Source organism: Drosophila tropicalis, unplaced genomic scaffold (genome assembly GCF_018151085.1).
Source record: "Drosophila tropicalis isolate 14030-0801.00 unplaced genomic scaffold, ASM1815108v1 contig_573, whole genome shotgun sequence".
NCBI classification, from domain to species: Eukaryota; Metazoa; Arthropoda; class Insecta; order Diptera; family Drosophilidae; genus Drosophila; species Drosophila tropicalis.
In genome coordinates, this window is record NW_027173049.1 from 4,366,277 (window position 1) to 4,374,880 (window position 8,604).

The window sequence follows — 8,604 nt, forward strand, 5'->3', positions numbered from 1 at the left end:
TTTTTCAAAGGACAGTTATGCAAGCATTAGGCAATCTTGCATATTCATACGTAATTGTCTATATGGACGACATTATGATCGTGTCATCAACAATTGAGTTAATGTTGGAAAGATTGAGAACAATATTGAACGTTCTGACAAGGGCTGGATTCATCTTCAATATCTCGAAATGTTCTTTTCAGAAAACAAGGGTACAGTATTTGGCGTTCTAAGTGAAAGCAGGCGAGATTAGGCCAAACTCACAGAAGATTACTGCATTTAGTTTATTACCACCTCCGCAGACTGTTCCCAGTTTGCGACAGTTTATTGGTCTGGCTTCTTACTTTCGCAAGTTTGTACCCGATTTCGCCAAAATAATGAAGCCACTCTATTCTATTACGTCAGGAAAAGGAAGTATTGTCTGGGATGTTGAACTCGAGAATATTCGAAAAAAAATAGTAACTGTCCTTACAAATGAACCTGTTTTGTTAATTTTTGACCCACAATACCCTATTGAGTTACATACTGACGCCGGTTCCTGTGTTTATGGTGCAATACTCCTACACCGTATTAAAGGTAGTCCTCATGTGGTGGAATATTTTAGCAAAACAACTTTGCCCTCTGAGGCTAGATATCACTCATACGAGTTGGAAACATTGGCAGTGGTTGCTTCTGTAAAACACTTTCGTCATTATCTACTTGGGCGACTTCTTTTCCAGGAATCTTGTTCCTTCTAAGCCACAACTCGTGTTAGAAAAAATCACCGAGAAGCGAGTAAACTTGGCTGAGATTTCAAATGAGTGGCTTCTTACGGAACAGAAATTAGATCCAGAGATTGTAGAAATAGTTCGTTAGCTCAATTCCAACGAGCAACAACATTTAGATGGTCCGTGGTAAACCAGGTACAGGTACAGTCAGTTATGCACCTTGGTTGGCAAAAAACTCTTGATAAGGTTTACCAATATTATTGGTTTCATAACATATGTTCGCAATTTTGTAAACAATTGCATAACTTATAGGACTTCTAAGTCGCCTTCTGGAAAAATACAAGCTGAGCTCCATCCAATCGCGAAGGTGAACATCTCTTGGAACACTGTTCACATAGACATTTCCGGAAAGTTGAGCGGTAAAAGCGACCTAAAAGAATATGTCATCGTTCAGATTGATGGCTTCACGAAATTTGTACACCTTTATCACACCCTTTGAATAGACACAGAAAGCTGCGTTAAGGCCTTAAAAGCCTCAATTGCCCTATTTGGGATACCAAATCGTATCATAGCTGACCAGGGAAGGTGATTTTCAAGTTCTCGATTCTTTGAATTTTGTTCCTCACAAAATATAAAACTTCATCTAGTTGCAACTGGGGCAAGTCGTGCAAACGGTCAAGTTGAGCGTGTTATGAGTACGCTCAAAAATTTGCTAACTGCTGTTGAATCGAGCCAAATATTCATTTGGCGAGGTTCAGCTTGCATTAAATTGCACAGTTAGTCGTGCAACTGAAGCGAGAAATGTTGATAGGAAAAGAAGCTCGACCGATAGGGTTAATTCTACCAGTGGACACAGAAATCGAAGTTGATTTGAACAGTGTTCGGACTCGTGCCAGTGATAAGATGAAGAGTTTGGCTGATTGTCATAAACAACGCCATGGTTGTAAGGCACAATGTCGGTGACTATGTTCTGCTAAAAAACGAGGAGAAACATCAAACGTAATTAGAACCGAAATTTAAGGGCTCATTTTTGGTAACTGAAATACTGGAAGGGGACGGGTATTTGTTAAAGTCGTTAACAAACAAACGACTTTACAAATACTGTCACGAAGACAACAAATAAACGAATTTACAAATACTGTCACGAAGACATTAGAAAAATTCCAGAGGGAATAAGTTGGATATTGATAATGATAAAATAGTTGAGACTGACAGAGTTCCGTACAAGTGATAGGATGAATTAAATTTATTATTTTGTTTTTGTAATTTTGATATATTGGACATTCATTTTCTGGCAGGCGTTGATTTGAAAGTAAATACTTTGTTGATTTGTTGAAGTTGCATTGTGCAAGCACAATGATTAATTGTGAATGAATTTTGAATTTATGAATTTTGTTATAAAAAAAAAAGAGAAAAAGATACTCTCTGGTATGGTTAAGAATAAATGCTTAATGTGTCTTTGAATTTGATATTTGGTCATTACACGAGTGATGTCTTAGAGTCCCGAGAGGGAAAATGAAGACCGCACCATAGCAGAAGGACTTGCTATGGCGGGGGGTCTATGAGAGACGATGGCCCTTAAATTATCCGTCTATGAGAGACGATGGTTATCCGTCTATGAGAGACGATGGTTTTCCGTCTATGAGAGACGATGGTTATCCGTCTATGAGAGACGATGGCTATCCGTCTATGAGAGACGATGGTTACTTGATTCAGATAATAAAGTTAAGACCTATAAAAGATGACTAATATGGTGGTAATATCTTTACCTACACGAGGACGTGTACTTTGTCAGAATGGCCGTGTCGGAGAATGAATCAAAGCCTACTATGTTGTTTTTAGAATTATCAGGTGTTAATGAATCAAAGCCTACTATGGTGCTTCGAGAATGAATCAAAGCCTACTATGTTGTTTTTAGAATTATCAGGTGTTAATGAATCAGAGCCTACTATGGTGCTTCGAGAATTGTCAGGTGTCAGTGCATTGTGTAGTTTACAGCACTGCCGTGCAGCGTTTGCAGACTGACACCTGACTAATAAGTCAAAGCCTACTAGTTAGTTCCAATGTATTGACAGGTGCGTCAGTTGTAGCCCTTCTTGAGCATCTAAGCAACCTTAGCAAAAAATGTTGAGAGCTGTCTTCAGGGCAGGTCCTATATAAAGGGGGTCCTCGTGCTAGAGAGCTCAGTGTACAACCTCCCAGGGAACTAGCGGTACAGTTCAAAATACAAGTGAAAAAGCGAAAGTAGTGCAAAGTAAAAAAAAAACAGAAAAAAATTTTTACTTAGAAGACAATGAGTGATTTAAATAAAACAGGATACGCCCCGACATATACAAAAACGAAAATACAAATAAGAAAAGATGCAAGCAAACATAAAACCACAAAAAAAAAAAAACAAACAAAAATTAAGAAATATTTAAAAATTAAGAAATCATGAGACAAGGCACTCTTCACGAACCAGGTGGTAACCATCTCTTCATCTTCAAGGATGGCAATGGTGATAATGCAGCAGGCAAGTGCTGCCCATTTCTTCAATTATGACTCTCCGGTAATCTCCTTTCAACAGGGATACGTCTGGCGTGTTAGTGGCGTATTTCCGCTGATTCACGTAATAAATCTGCTGGAGTTCCAACAGGCGATCCAAACCACTCTGGAGGAATCCACACTGCAAGCCGACCAGCGTACAAGGATAATAGCAAACCATTACTTGGATCAGGCTGAAGAGGATACAGGAAAATTACTTTCCACGCCGGCCCGGAAACCTAGGGCCGTAGAATTACTCGGCTCAGCATGGAAATGGGAAGCTGGCTCCCTGGAACGCGGCTCTGAAGACCCAGGGTAGCCTTGTTGCGGGCAATAACCATCAAGTCCGCATCAACGAAAAGCTTCTCCAGGCTACATATCGCACTCTGGAAGAATTAAATGGCATCATCGGCAAGGTCAACTCTATAGATGGATACATCCACGCCGCCACTGCGACGCTGCATAAGGCCATGATTTTGTCAACTCAAGTCCATGAGGTGACCAGATCATGCCAATTAGCCAAGACGGGAGCGCTGAACTCGGACCTGCTATACGGAAAGGAGGTAGACGATATCCTTAGCGAAGTAGCGGGACTCCCGTACCAGAATGCGGTCGAGGCTATTGAATTCTCCCGATCAACGGTCATGCCATCCCTAAGGTGATGGACAAAAAGTATAAGTTACTTCACCTACTCGGATGTCAACCTGGTGGCGGTGGACCCAAGCGAAACCTATGAGGTCCTCGGAAATTGCCTCTCCATCGGCAACACGACAGTTTGTCAGGAAGAGAACCTACGCAAACTAAATGAGGAAGGCTGCATCCCACGACTCATCAAAGGTGGCAATGCACAATGCCATTACCTGAGGGACGCACAGGAATCAGTGACACTGATAGACGAAAGCACGGTGCTCCCCACTGGCTTTAACGGAACAGTGTCCACCTCCTCGGGACAACGTAGACTCTAGGGCTCCTTTATTGTCAAGCTGGAAAATGAAACAGTAACCATCGGAAAGAAGACCTCTCCTCTCCTCTCCTCTCCAATGTAACGGCCATAGGTTACACCCCGACGCTGCAATACGTCCATGAGTTCTCTGTCCAAAATCTGAGGCAACTATACGATGTATCGAGAAGGCTCCAGATGTCGCTATTAACATAGGCCATTGGAACGGTATGCGTTGTCATCGTGCTATATATTGCCTGGAGAAAGATAACATCCACGAGCGGCCTGGCGATACCACAGAAGGCCACCCCGTCGTATTCACCCTAACCTGCGGGACGCAGATCTCTGGAGGGGAAGGAGTTAACACCATGAACTCTGCGAGTGCGCACAAACATCAGGCCACTCTGCCCCTCACACAACCTGCCCCTCACACAAACTGCTGGCTCAGCATGGATTGCTGGCTCAGCAAAAAGGATGGGAAAGCAGAAATACCAACCGCTTGCGCAAGAGCCAAAGCGGTGACACCGGATGCGCGTGCGACCGTTGGACGGTCATTCGCGCTGCGTCAGCAACTCAGGGCCAGCTAGGGAGCTTTGGCGCTTCTGGGCGGCAGGGTTAAGAATTATTCTGGTTCCAACCATCAAAAGAACAAGAACTATTAATCAATTTGCTCTAACATAAAATACCAATAACTTACTATTGAAACTCTTTATACTAAGTACTGAATAAAAGGAATTGTAATGTTTTCTAATTGTCCAGGATTCTTATTTGGGTAAATTACATTTGTAATAAATCCTTACGAAAACGTAAGGTAGCTTTCGCATAGCAATGCGAAAGTTAACTTATATATATATGTATATATTTGTGGTTAGGGTATTTAAAAGTCGCATATACGTTGTCGATGTGCCACGTGCTTTTAGTTTTCTTTGCAAGCAACAGTTACATGCGAGAAAGAGACAGGGACACGCGAGTGGCCAGTAAGAATGAGAGCAGACAATTCACCGTTTGATTCGGGGCGTGTGTGAGCTACGAGCATTCTCTCGCCATTTCTCTCTCAATCTTCCACACAGCTTTGATTCAACCGTTTTTTTTTTCTTTCCTTCCTTGCAAATCTGAAGTACAGTCGCGCGTCGAGTTTTGTGATAGTTTTTTTTTATTGTGCAAAAAAAAAAAAGAGTTTTCAAAGTGCGTGTGTGGGGGGAAAAAAAAAAATCAGTGATGTTCGTGTGCATTGGCTCTCACATGTGTGATGCCACATCCGATCGTGTGAGTGTGTATGAGTATCGCTGACTCTCGTGTATGTGTGCGCTCAAGACACGGATCGTAGAGATTGGCCTGAAAGTGTCAGTGTGTGACGATTATGTCACACATTTCCTCCAAGGCAGAGAAATTTCTGGTTCACTCGTGACGTACATATGCGTGAAGAGGCGACTCATAGACATTGATGCAATCGTATGGGTATTCGTATGGAAGGGTATGCATGGGTATATCACCTAGTTTACCACACACATGAGCAAAAGAAAACCATTTGTTTTTGTGCAAACTTGTATGATTATTTTTTTTTGTATGTTGCGAAAGCAACAGAAGTTTTTTTTAAAAAAAAAAAAACAATAAATAAATATATATATAACATGCACACCGGCATGCCATGCTAGGTAAGAAAATCGGCAGAGTCTCCGGTAGGGTTGCGACAGAATTATCAGCAGAGTCATCAACAGAGTTTTCGACAGGATTAATAATCTCATCAACAACGTATTCCAGAGAGAATTATTAATGGAGTCAGCTAATGAGTTACCGACAGAGCTAGCCATTGAGTCAAGGAGCCATCGACAGAGTCGCCTATGGGAATTAGTTTGATTATGCCCATGATTGGGCATGAGTAACCTAAAATCCACCACCCTCACCCAAAGCAGCAGCAGAAGTAACAGCAGCGGTAACAGCAGTAGAGGATAAGAGACAGAAGAGTGACGCACAAGGAACTATTTAAAACCAAGCATATGCACTGGCAAAGGGAGTCAGTGTTTGGAACTCAACAAGAAAACATCGAGGGAAAAATTTGCTTCAATCCGGAAGGATAACAACTGGACAAGGCTCATTAACAGGACTACTCACCAATACAAGGATGAACAACGAAAGGATCAACAAGGACATAGGACAAGGACATTCATCGCCAAGGAGAACTAAACTTCAAGGATACAACGGAGATTAATGCTACCCCGTCTCCAATAACTATATCCTACATTCAAGGACTTACTTATCTGAAATAAACAAACTGGATCGAAATCTATCCACAGGCAAGATCTTTCTTATATATATTTGAACCATTGCAAAGATTTGGTTCAAAATATTCAAACCAAAAACCACCTCGAAAGTTTCCCCGGCGGCGATAATTCTCCTTTACGCGTCACCGTTACTTACTCTTCTTTGAAACAAACATATATATTTTCATATTTTCTGACCCGTTCCTTACAGAATTTATTAAAAATTAAATAATACATATACGCATTGGTCAAATTGCACATCCATACTATAGCTTATCGGTTTACCGTAGCCATCTTTAATCAGTATCGCGTAGCCTACTGGGCGAACTCCGATATCCTTTAGCTGCTTATCATATATACTACGACTCCGAGTCCTTACTAACATACTAGCAATGGGCGTTCATTGGATAAACCATCGTCGCAAAGCCGAGTTGGAAGTCCTTTGTGACAAATTTGGATTAGACACCGGTGGAATAGTGGAAGACCAAAGAAATCGGTTCCGTGAGTTCGCCTCAAGGGAGGACCATCATCCTGAGGTATTGAGTCGACTCGCAGAAATCGAAGCCCAATTTAATGCCGGGGACAAGAAATTAGATGTAAATCCACAGTCCGCCTACTCCCGAAGGAATTATTTCCCAACTACCGGAATCGCATTTTGGTTCTCGTTCCGGTTCTCCGACACCTTTCGGCACGCCTGGATCAAAGATTAACATCGAGCTCAGTGAGCGGAGTCGGGTCCATGAATCTATGGTAGGCCGTACTACTGGGAGCTATGCCTCGATCGTGGAATGTATAACTAAATGGGGAATTGCCTTTAGCGGATCTACCGACCCTATCTATTTCATAGAGCAAATAGAGGCTCGAGCAGCGACTTACCGTTTGAGTTTGGAGATACTGCCTCCGATGATAGCCATCCTATTGACCGGACGGGCCGAAAGCTGGTGGCAAACCAGCGGCTATCCGGAGATGACATGGGTCGACTTCAAGTCCGAATTCTTAGAGTTAATTCTACCCCCACGCTATTTTGAGAAACTAGAGGATAGCATACGCGCTCGGAAGCAACGGATTCAGGAACCATACAAGGAGTATCTAGTAGACCTTCGGTTGATGATGAAGAGAGCTCATTACTCGACGTTAACTCGACAGGATCTACGAAAATCTTTTACCAGACTACAAGCTGTATACCCGACGAAATGATTTCCAAACGTTACCCGGCTTAACCAATAATAATATATAATATATAATGCCCGATAATACTCGGGCAGCAATCAAAAGTTCTCTTAGGGCAACCATCAGTCTCGGGGCACAGACCGTACATATGACCTTGTTAGCGATGCCATCGATGATGGATCCCCTTATTCTAGGAGTGGATTTCCTTCGGAACATAGGAACTTCTATACGTTGTGGAGGTTATCTGTTACAGTTGCCTCCTTTCGATAAGACCCACAGCCCAGTCAATTCTACAATTCAGCCATCACTAGTGGCGGATGACCACACGCAGCCGGATGCTCATATAAATCAACTGGATCCTGCAGAAACGTCCGCTATGGCCAAGAATACCTCTGACTCTCAGCATAGCAACAAACCAGTATGTCAAGCAGGCTCAGTTTTGCCGCCTCCAAACCCCTGACGCTATACGTAAAAACCCATTCCGCCAGCCCGGCGGCAAAAAGGAACCGGTAACCGAGGTGGACGCCCGATTAGCCTCAGTAGAAGCTGAGACCCGTGACGAGGTCTTAAAGCCAGAACAATCATCCAGTATGGAACAGGAGACACTAGAGCCGGAACTTCAAGCGGTTCTTGACGCGGAAATCACTAAGTTCGACGGGCTCCACGGCGTTACCCAAATAGCACAACATGTCATTGTATTGCAGCACGATCGACTCATGAAGCAAAGTATTATCCTCGTAATCCGGCCCAACAACAAATTATCAATGAAACCGTTCCAGTATGGAACAGGAGACACTAGAGCCGGAACTTCAAGCGGTTCTTGACGCGGAAATCACTAAGTTCGACGGGCTCCACGGCGTTACCCAAATAGCACAACATGTCATTGTATTGCAGCACGATCGACTCATGAAGCAAAGTATTATCCTCGTAATCCGGCCCAACAACAAATTATCAATGAAACCGTAGATAATTGTATTACCTGCAGACTCACTGAACCGCCGTCGGGCAAAATACAAGTAGAGCT

General features: G+C 42.9%; 1 pseudogene; it reads left to right on the top strand.

The window, feature by feature from the left end:
- Window positions 1–735: 735 nt before the first annotated feature.
- On the top strand, window positions 736–8,404 carry LOC137575502 (uncharacterized; annotated as a pseudogene).
- The last annotated feature ends 200 nt before the right edge of the window (window positions 8,405–8,604 follow it).